Below are 11,815 nucleotides of genomic sequence, written 5' to 3'. Positions count from 1 at the left end.
TAGTGTTAAGGCATTTAAAAAACTAGTCCAAAGCTTTACGAGTAGTTTCTGGTGCTATGCGGTCAAGTCCTATTAATGCTCTTCAAGTAGAATGTGGTGATCCTGCACTACATCTACGTCGTCAATATTTAGCAGACAAATTTATATTCCGATCTTTTCAGTTTCTTAACCACTCTCTTTATAACAAACTTTAGAAACTCTCATTATATAGATTCATCTGAATATTGGTCAAATAAAAAACCACCTTGTCTAATCAATAGTTTTAAGAAATTTATCAACATAAAAGCTCCTATTCATCGATCCATTAATTATCCTCTTTTCAGTACTAGCTTTGAAGCATTAATGTTTCTTCCAGAAATTCATTTTAACTCAGATTTAAATAAGCACGATATTTGTACAAATTTTTCGTTTAATCTTCTTAAAAATACTGTTTGGGTTGATTACCATCATATTTACACAGATGCGTCAAAACATTCCTCCTCGGATCCTGTTGGTGTAGGTATCTATTACGCTAATATAAAAGCAGACCACCTAGCTAATGAAGCCGTGGTCGATGGCGACATTTTCCCTTATAAAGTTTTTTGCCAGGATCTAGGTGCTCTTCCTATAGTTCACCTTTAGGATTGTTGGAATAGACTTTGGACTGAAACTGGTCAATCAAAAGGCAGGAAATATTTTAACCTTCAGCCACTTATTTAATTTAAACCATGGTTTTTTCGTGCCAAATGCAATAAGTTAGTATGTTCTTCTATCATAAGAATGCGTTTGGGTCATGTTTGCACTCCTGTTCATCGTAATAGATTAGGCATTGTATCTACTGACATATTGTGTGAATGTGAATCCGATAAATGTGATCTAGATCACATTTTCTTTTCATGTTCTCTATACGATCGCTCCTCATTCCTGAATGATATAATATCTCTTAATGTTCCTTTTCCTACCTGTATATCCTGTCTAATTATGTAACCATGTAAAATATTGTCATCTTTCATTCTTCAGAATCATATTAAAGTTTAAATAATTGTAATGTTGTGTAAGTAGCAAGTATATATGTATATTTATGAAATTTTTATTATCCGTTTCAATCCTCTTTCTACTTATCTGATCCTTTCCCGTGTTCCATATCCTTTTTTAACTTAGTTCCCCAATCTTTTAATTTACGTTATTGGCAAAAAGTAAACGCTATTGCCAAAAGAAGAAAAAAAAAACTTCCCTTTTATACGTCTGTGTCTGCGTGTGTAAAAGACAAGTACAGACACGTACTCTGTGGCTGATCCAAAGAATATAATATTTACTCTAGATATGATAATTTTTTTTTTATAATATAATGATTATATTTCAACGTAAAGTTTGTAATAAGATCTTTTGTTATCGGGACGGACGAACGCATTTAAAGTTATCTGTATTTGTTTGTACATAAATTTGATTACCATATTATTCTTTGTTATATTGGATATGTTAAGGTTAATTTTCAATTATAATTACATCAGTGTGATATATTTATTATTTTTTTTTTATAATAATTAAAATATATATTTTGAATAAGCATGATCCAGGCGGATTGCCGATGATGAATAATCAGATGAATCATCGTAACTATTTTCAGATTCTGTATCAGACTCAGTATTCAATTCTATTATGAATCTGTCCATAGCAGTATCCATAAACCCATCTCTTTCACAAAACTTGCTTTCAATGTGGTGCACATGTTCGCATTGTTTTTGCCAGTCTTCTGCAGTGATAGACTGAAAATAATCTTTAGTTAAATGAACTATGTTGTTTGTTTCTTACCCTACATTTTCAATAGCTACGCGCCTTTTAACGAGACTCCGTTTTTAAAGAGATTCAATTGCGTTTAGCTCGCAGTGGTATGGCGGTAATCTCGCCACCTTGTGGCCATGAGCTTGAAGCATTTCATCGGCTTCATATATTATTGGAGCGTCTTTACGGTCTTTTATAATTTCATATAGTTGAGGTATTAGGTACCAGAGTAGGCAGATAAGATAACCCCTTATTTGTTATAAAGTTTTGCATTTCTGCTTTGGTACAGCTTAATGTCGGTGCTTTGTTTAACTTTACCGCGTGATAACGGGCATTTTCCATAACTTCTAAATGATTAGCTGGCAAGTTAGTAATTAGTTTTTCCTGAAGCCATTACATAAAATTTGTTTTAATTCATGTCATCGATTTCGACTGGGATTTTAATATTAATGAGGCATTTGGTATAAATCCCATTTCACCACCTGCATGAACAATTATCCATCGCACGCCAGTAAGATCGTTTCTTAGGATACCTTCTTCATTTTCTATTTTCCAGCATTTATTTACTGTGTAAGACGCATGAATATAGGTATCATCCAGAAATACAACAGACCTGTCTTCATCGCGGTGTTGTACACTTTACAATCAATCACGAATTTAAAATATATATAAATATTGAAATAGTGTATAATGAAAACCTAAATATGTAACAAAGTATAAATAAAACGTTTGTGGAAGGAATCTGGCGTAGGTTTCTTTTCAGGAAATGGATATTCACAGCTGTTAAATGTAGTATTTGTAGTTCGCTAAATTTGCCCAATATGTCCAATGAAGGGCCACTAAGATAGTGGCACTTCTTTGATTGCAGAAGGTGTAGAAGATAAAATGCTTGCCATTTTAAACAGTTCTCTGTTTAAAATTTTCTGGATAAAGATTGCTGTCCTGTGATAGCAGTAGTTGGAGATGGTTCTTGGGCAAAACGTTCTTACAAAGGTGTATGTAACTCAGCGCTTAGTGCTGCATTGTTGGACAGCAAAGTATAAAGTTACTGATACTGGTGATGAAAAGAATGTACCTAATAAGGTCGGCTAGAATTAGAGCCTGATAAGTGATATGTCTCGTCTGTATAAGTTAAATCTAATATATAAAATTCTCGTGTCACGGTGTGCGGGACCGAACTCCTCCGAAACGGCTTGACCGATTCTCATGAAATTTTGAGTGCGTATTGGGTAGGTCTGAGAATCGGACAACATTTATTTTTCATCACCCTAAATGTTAAGGGTGGTCCACACTAATTTTTTTTTTAATTTTTTAAATTTGTTTGATTATGAGTCAGCATTAAAAAATACATACAACTTCAATTTTTCACCTATCTACGATCAACAGTTACTTTTGTATCGCGATTTTAATATCGGCAATATAACGTTTGCTAGATCAGCTAGTTTATAGATAAAAAGCTCAAGAGCTTCAACACACAACAATTGATCAGAGTGATGATGAATTGTAGGCGTTAGAGAGGCGCAAGCGTATTATTGCGTAAAATTTTTCCGATTGCTACTTTACCCGAATTGATTGACAGTCGTATTCCAAGAAATTTACCTGTACGGGGCAGAGTAGAAATAACGATAATATAATAAATTACTTAATTATTTGAAAAATAACTATATTATGTTTTGTGTGTAATAATAAGCGCCCCCTTTTACATATTATGTATATTATTTTGGTATGTTTATAAAAATAAAATAAAAAAGCCTTTTATTCCCATACTAAATTACATAATTAAGTTAAACTAAATTTAAAAATTAAAACAAACATAATTATTGTTAGTAAACTTAACTTAACTTAAGCCTAATATTATAAGAACTCAAAAAGAGAAAAGTTTTATGTTAGTAAGTTTTTTATCTATTTCTTAATAACTTAATAATTAATGTTTAATTAGTAGTATGGGCCCCTCTTTGGGTGAAAGCCTTCTCCATTTTCCCCATTTCAATCACATCATCAGCCCACCTCTTACACCGTTTCCCAACTTTTCTAAAGCCCACCGGCCCTTTCCATTTCGTTGTCTGCATCGTCCATCTCTTGTCTGTGAGTCGTGATATATGACCGGCCCATTTGCCATTTTAGTTTCAATGCGTGGGTCAGTGCATCTTTTATTTTTGTTCTTTGTCTGATTAGAACATTTCTTATCTTTTGAATTTTACGTATTTTAAATATGCTTCTTTCTATAGCTCTCTGTGTCGTTAAAGCTTTTGTTTTACTTTATTTGTGAAAGTCCATGTTTGACATCTATATAGAAGACAAGGTAATAAGCATGACGTGTCAACTACAGTTTTCTTCAGCTTCAGATTGAAATCTCCCTTTAGATTTTCAAAGACCAAATTTTCTTCAGGTTAGATTCCTTCTTCTTTCGACATCTTCTTCGTTGGAATTTTTTCCAAATGATATTTGTTTGCCCAGATAAATATATTTTTCAACGTATTTAATTTCATTGTCGCTAGTGATAATGGGTATTTTAAATCTGTTGGTCATTGGTTTACTTTGGTTTTATTGAAATTCATTTTTAATCCAATTTTTAAACTTTCTTTGTCTAGTGAATTGATCATATTTTCTAGGTCTTTTGGAGTTTCTGCTAGTACTACGATGTCATCAGCGTACCTTAGACGACGCAAGAAATAGCCATTAACGTTATGCCTTTGTTCACTCAGTCAATTTGTCGAAATACATAATCCAGTAAGTACTAAAATGAAGATTTTTGGGGACATAGGGTCTCCTTGTTTTACTCCTTGTTCGATTTTTATTGACTCTCCTATTGTTTCCAATTTAACATTACTGATACTGTTAGAGTAGATATTTTTGAGGTACATTAAGGGATTTCAGTGCTTTCCAAATTGAATCATGACTAATACTATCGAATGCTTTGTTATAATCAACGAAAGCTGCGTAAAGTGGTCTATTGTACTCTTTATATTTTTCGAAGACTTGTTCTAAGGTATTAGGTAGTAAGGTACGAAAGCCAGTTTGTTCTACAGGTTGTTCGTTATCAATTTGTTGTGTTATCCTTTTTAAGATTATTGAGGAAAATAATTTATATAAGTTTGCCAGTAAATTGATAGGCCTGTAGTTTTCTATATTGTTAGAATCGCCTTTTTTTTATTTAATAATATGATATCTGATGCGTTCCATTGTTTCGGTACTACTTCTGTCTCAATTATCATATTAAATAGCTTTATCAGATGAGGAACAAGAATGGGTGCATAAATTTTGAGTATCTCATTACTTATGTTGTCCAGGCCTGGGCTTTTATTTGTTTTTAGGTTTTTAATATTATCATATAAGTACTTCTTTTTTTTTGTATTATAATATCATTTGTCTGTGTACATTTATTATTTGTATGTTTTGTTATTTCAGGCCTCAGTTCCTCTTCCTCTGTTTTACGATATAATTCTTTATAAAATATTTGATGCTTGATCCATTATATATTTTCTAGTATTTGCTATGGTTCTTTTATTTTCCATTTTCGGGATCCATGTTTTATGACGACATAATTATTTGAAAGCTTTTTTTACGCTTCTGTGCTTTTCTAAATTTTTTGTGATAATATTTTTCCTTTGAGTACTGTAATCTTTTTTTTATCGATTTTTTAGTTTCTTTGTAAATTTCACTCAATTATTCTTTAAGTTCTTTATTCTTATTTTTTATATGTATCAATTCTGTTCTTTTTTAAATTAGATTGTCTGTTTTTTCACTAAATATTCTGTTCCGGTTTTTCTTTATCTGCACTTTTTATGGTGTAGGTCTCTGTAATATAGCCTCTAGTAGAAAATTGTAATAAGTTTGTACCTCAATTTCTTTTTCCCGTTCTCCTTCTTTCTTTCTCGTAACTTTTATAGTGTTCTAAGTAATTCTTTGTTTCTTCTTCTGATTTAGGGATGAGAAGCTTTGTTCTGTATGATCCTACTCTTCTTGATACAACTTACTATAAAAGTTAGTCGTAACAGTCTATGATCCGACGGAAAATTTAGTTTACTTAAGACCTCAAAGTTTGTGACAGATTTTGGTGAATTCGTCAGGGCAAAATCGATTTCATTTTTGACTTTTTGATCTGGCGACATCCACGTCCATTAATTTTTTTGTTTTTTAATAAAAAACGTATTAGCTATTGACAGTTTGTATTCAAGAGCATATTCTATTAATCTTTCTCCTCTTGTGTTTCTTTGTCCAATACCATATTTTCCCATGACCATACTTTCTCTTGTTTTAGGTTGACCTATTTTTGCATTGAAGTCTCCTATAACTACAACCTTGCTGTCTGCTAAATCATGCGCTTTTTGAAGGTCATCATAGAATCTATCAATTTCTGTATCACTTGCTTTTTCTGTAGGTGCGTATACCTGTATTATTGAAATTTTTATTTCGTAAAAAGACATTTGTAACAGTGCTACTCTTTCTGATATACCTGTGCAATTTGATATATTTTCTTTAAATCTCTTCTTCACCAAGAATACTACTCCATGCTTGCCTTTAGTTTCTCCCATGTAACAAAATATATATTCTTCTATACTGCAGCCAAGTCTTCTTACTAGAGCAAGTCCTATTATTTCACAATTAATGGATTATATGTATGTATGTTTACAGTACCTATACATCAAAATAAATATATACATTATCGGTTCATGAGTTGTCACAGTCTACCTACTCCAAAATCTCTACTCCATGTCGATGTCGACTACTGATGGAAGCAGCTGTGATTGATCTATTTCAAGTTCAGTTTCGCCCAGCTCCGTGTCAGTGGAAACGCACCCTTATACTTGTGGTTGCGTGTATAATTTATACATGTTCAAATTCAAATTCAAATATTTTTATTCAAAATAGGATTTAAAATCACTTATTGAACCTAAAAAAACTACCACCCATTCAAAAGAGACTGCCTCAGACCTTAGAAGAATGGGCACAAGAAACTCAGCGGGTTTTTTTTTTAAATATAAAATATGGATTACAATGTGATATCGTACGATAAACATTTATAGTTAAAGAGCCTGAGGGTGTTCGCTTTATTCCCAGTCCGTGGTGTCATTAAGAAAATCGTTTATGGTATAGTAACCTTTCTCACACAAACGTTTATTAACAATTCTTTTAAATTTCGTAACACATTTATTTTCTACATTTTCTTGAAACATATTGTAGAAGCATATAAATCGCCCAACCTCCTCGTGTTAACATTATGAATGTCACAGTTTCTAGAAAATTCTTCAATGTGCTTATGAACATACAGAACATTATCAAAAATGTATTGAGAAGCAACAGTCAAAATGTTTATGTCTTTAAATTTTTCTCTTAATGATTATTTAGGAATCAATTTTTCAAAAATTTTATAATTCAAAAATTTTACTTAGGGTCGGCTACACTGAAACAGGGCGATAGTTATTCGGTTCAGAAGTGAGTCAGAGTAAATATTGGTGTAATTTTACTATATTTCAGAAGGTCAGGAAACACGCCATGTTCAATACAGCTATTAGAAACTAGTGCTAGATATGGTGCTATGACGTCAATAACAGAACTTATTATTTTTACAGATATGCACCATGTATCAGCAGTTTTTTTCATTTCTAAAGATCTGAAAGTTTTAATTATTTGTGCTGGGCTAACAACACTGAATTTGCAATTTTGTTTACATTCCTTAACATTTTCCAAAAGAAGTGACTCGGCAACATAGGAGGAGGAGACAAGGATGCTTGAGATAGAAACTGGAATGTCAGAAAAAAATTTCTAAAAAGCACAAGCTACTTCCTGCTCAGAGTGGATTTTTGTATTGTTTATTATTAGATTATATTCAAACTTGCAGTCTTTCGCTCTTCCATATTCCCAGCTAATAACTTTCCTAGTATTTTTTATTTTATTTGAAGCATTTTTAATTATTTCTCTAATATGCATTGACTTAGCAATAGTACATACTTTCTTAAATAATTTTGAATAATTTTTCACATATACAAGGAAAGATGCATCATGGTTACATGTTGATCTCTCACTATATAGTTCATATAACCGTTGTCTGCTCCTATGAATACCAGCTGTTGCCCAGTTGTTAAATGACAAGAGACCACCCGAGTTGACTGTCTTTGAAGTAAATATAGAAGTAAACTCTGTTTTAATTATTTTAAATAACTTACCATACATCTCATTTGGAGTACTGTTATAAATCAAATACAAATTTGAGAGTTTTTCCGAAACATTGCCTCTATATTTCTCCATTCGCCAATTATTTACCGGAACAAACATAAACTTTTTAGCTGAAGTACATTTGTTTACTTCAATATTAAAAGAGGCTTATTGACCAAAGTGGTCTGAGCTCAGTTTACTAATTATTGACTGAGGTTTATAATCATATATCATGCTTGTCTATCCGTAGGTAACTTGCATTGATTTATTCTATATAAATTAATATAATCCATCATCAGTCACACACTACATACTATACATCTCACATTCACCAAAATTATCAATAAATTAATTCTACTAAATCGACAAGCAAACTCATAGTATCTGGGTGATGCACTATATTTTATGTGCATAACTCATAAGTTATGCTCCGGACTGGCCAACCAACGCCCCTCACCTCCAGTCTTCCCCCGAAGAGTGCGATAGGGACAAATGCAGCTCAGTCCGATTTAACCCAATGATATTATAGTATTAAAAGAGGTAGATATGTTACTAGCGCGCCGAAAATCAATCGCCTAAATGGAGTCAATTGGTTCCTTTGGTCTTAGTCGCTCTCTCTATACGAAAACGGTACGCACGCGTTTGCTGTTGACATAATTGATTACTTTGATATAGATACACCATTAAAATGCCGTCTTGTGTTATGGGAAGATGCAGTAATTACGAAAGTGAAAAGAAATCATACATTTACATACCACAGTTAAGAAATCATGAATTATAGCATTTTATTTGATTTCATTAATTCTCTAACAAAATAAATATGACGCCATGACATCGCCGATCGCCGCCAAGCTGAGTCAAGCCAAATGCTGCAACTTGACTCGAGTCTCGAGTGCGGACATAGATTAACGTACAGAAATAGCGAAATATTGATGCTGTCTGTTTCGGGATGATCGAGGTAGTATATTTCAGGAAATTATGTAAAAAAAGCGTTGTTCCAGTGAATGTAATACGAAATGTAATAATAAACAAGTGCGGATATAGGTAGCTGAACTATCAAACTACAAAAACAAGTTTTAGGGTAGGTAGCGGACGTAGACAGTGAGTGATATTTGCTTATACAGGAGTTTTTTTATCCCTTGCTAACTGCAGAAGAATCAACGGATCATTTTATTCTTCTCCTATTATCTTATTGTAATAAACCCTCAATAAAAAGACAAAAAATAATAATTGTAAACTTAAAACTTTTTGGGAGCCGTCGTTAGTAAAATTGTAAAAATGGGACCCTTACTGTAAATAAATATCGGTTTTGTTTGGTTATGTCTGCATGGTTTTCATTATTTTATGTACAAATAATTGATATCATCAATGTGGCTATATACCTACTATATTTAATATTAAATTATATTTTTAAACTTTTACTACATAAACTCATGAATGAATCGTATTTTAGGCATAAATCACGGAGTACGGTAAAAAATCATATCTGACGGATGATTCTGTATATTTTATCTATTCAAATACGAAGCAATTAGCAAATTAGATTTATGATTCTTTTTCGCTTGCAATAATTGCATTTACTATCCTTCTTTGACGTGTAATCGTAATGTACTGTGCTATTGCAATGTTAAAATATTCGAATTTGAATTTGAATTCATGTGTGCGTATTCGTGTATCATTTATAAACACCGAATTTTGTCTAGATAACCTATCTATACTTTTAAATATCATTGCTTTTACCTACAATATTTTGACTAAATAGAGGTTTCGTTTTCCCGTTTTCCTCTAAAATATTGAACATACCAAAAAAAATTTTGGTACAATATTTTCGGGAAGAATGAGTCTGTGTCGGTACGTTTTTCTTTTATCTTAAAAACTTTTCAAAATTGTTCGTCTGAACAGGGCGGTATAAAAATGGCATTATCTACGATGTTTGAAGAGTCATATTTTCTTATGTGGTTAGTTGATTGAAAAAACATAACATACCGACATATTTTTAGAATATCTAGATTTTTTGACAAAAAATCTCTTCTCTAGAAGCATTATCCAGGGAGAAAAAAAGGGAATACGTTTGTATGGAATAACGCTGCTAGCGGCCCCTCTTAAATGAGTATTATTTTGTTTTTCTCTTTCACAGAAATTACGCACCGATAAAATATTATTTCTTCCGCTACTTTGAATTCTTTTTAATTAAAATATTTTTAATTTGACAGTTCTCCAACAACGGTTTTTTTTTAATGAACTAGAAAACTTCAATACATACTTCATTCATTTGAATGCTGCGTCAAGAAATGCGGCTGACAATATACGGGATTGCGTCCCGTTTTAAATAGTAACCAGAATAACTAACTATAAAGGAACGGCTTCACAGTATACTAAATTGACGTCACACTGTACAGTGGTCGCAGTGCAACATACCCTTGGTTTGTTTTACAAGTTATACGTTTTACGTTACCAACGTAGAACATGCAGGTCTGTTTTGGGAAGTTGGGAGTACTTTATCTTTAGTTAAGGCTTTAAATTAATTAATTTAATTAGCGGAATGATGTAAATTATATATGTTGTTCAGTTTACCATGGAGAAGGCTCATCTGCTTACTGTCGGTGACCCGTGACCATTACTGTAACATCACAGCTACCTCGGAGACCGCTCACTGAACTAGTAATTTGGTTTTATTTTCGTAATTTTTTTTTCGCAGAATATAAATTATTATTAACAGTATTTTATAGATTTTTTAGCTTTATTAATCTGCATTCTCAGCTACGTTACGAATCCTCGTTATCTTCGTCAGAATCACACTCGGAACGAAAGACAAAGCTTGTCAACCATATCCTGCTGTATTTCAATTTCTTGTCTGTCCTTTTCGGTTTACGCGCACAGCAAATCCAGTTCAAAATTAAATCAAGGGTCAAAACGTAGACGGATTAAACAATAGACTAATAGATAGGTTCCATCTCATTCACACATGAAAGAGAACAGCATATACATTAGTCATGTAAAGAAATGAGATAACATCATATTATCTTCTGTTTCATGAAGTGTGCCGGTTTTTTCAAGGTCATCGCAGCACTGCGCGAAATATACATTGAATTACTTCTCAGCTTCGAATAATAATTTTTCTATCCGAATTTCAATGAAAACATGGATCAATGCAGTGTATTAGGTTGCAAAAGTGATCAAAGCATCCTGATTTGTCTTTTCTTACGTAAGTATAGCATTTTGGATTTTAAGTACCTTCAAAATTAATTTTTTTTACTCAATCACAATATACAAACCAACTAAGAGTTGAACTTTGTTTGTTTTTCGTCAAGTTGGCCGCTATGTATTATGTATGTGCTATATGTTAATATGTAAGTAGTAAGCATTAGTATGTTACTGTTTTAATACAATGCCACTTAGCTTTAATGTTGTTTTATTTTTTCATTCATTCTTAATGCGTATATATGAAAATAGTCACATCACGCTCATCATATTATTCAATAACCCTTTAGACACTGCTGCGTTTGGCGATTAAATTAAATAAAACAAACTGCTGGACTGTGAGGAATATGTGGAAGATGATTTATTAGAAAGTTACATGATATATAATATACAAAATCCTTAAAACTAGTTAGCCAATTACAATTGTTACTTAAAAAATATTTACAAGTTTAGAAAATACACATCAATACTATAGCTTACATTTTGACCAGTAGTAAAACGTTTCATTCAATAAGAATTGAGAATAATATTATGTGTTCTATTTCGCTCTAAAACTAATGCTATCGCAGTAAGCCGGCCAGCGAGCGCGGGCTTGTGTAAACTCGCGTCGAACCTCGATCATTCGATGTCAATGAGCATTTAGCACCTACTCTGTCGCTCATTGATTAAAATTGCATGAATAGTGGTCGACGCCCCG

At 32.4% G+C, this 11,815-nt stretch overlaps 1 pseudogene; it reads right to left on the bottom strand.

Moving 5' to 3' along the window:
• Positions 1-1,523: 1,523 nt before the first annotated feature.
• On the bottom strand, positions 1,524-7,619 carry LOC126966959 (uncharacterized; annotated as a pseudogene).
• Positions 7,620-11,815: the final 4,196 nt, after the last annotated feature.

This window comes from Leptidea sinapis, chromosome 11 (genome assembly GCF_905404315.1).
Source record: "Leptidea sinapis chromosome 11, ilLepSina1.1, whole genome shotgun sequence".
NCBI classification, from domain to species: Eukaryota; Metazoa; Arthropoda; class Insecta; order Lepidoptera; family Pieridae; genus Leptidea; species Leptidea sinapis.
This window is presented reverse-complemented; position numbering and strand designations above follow the sequence as displayed.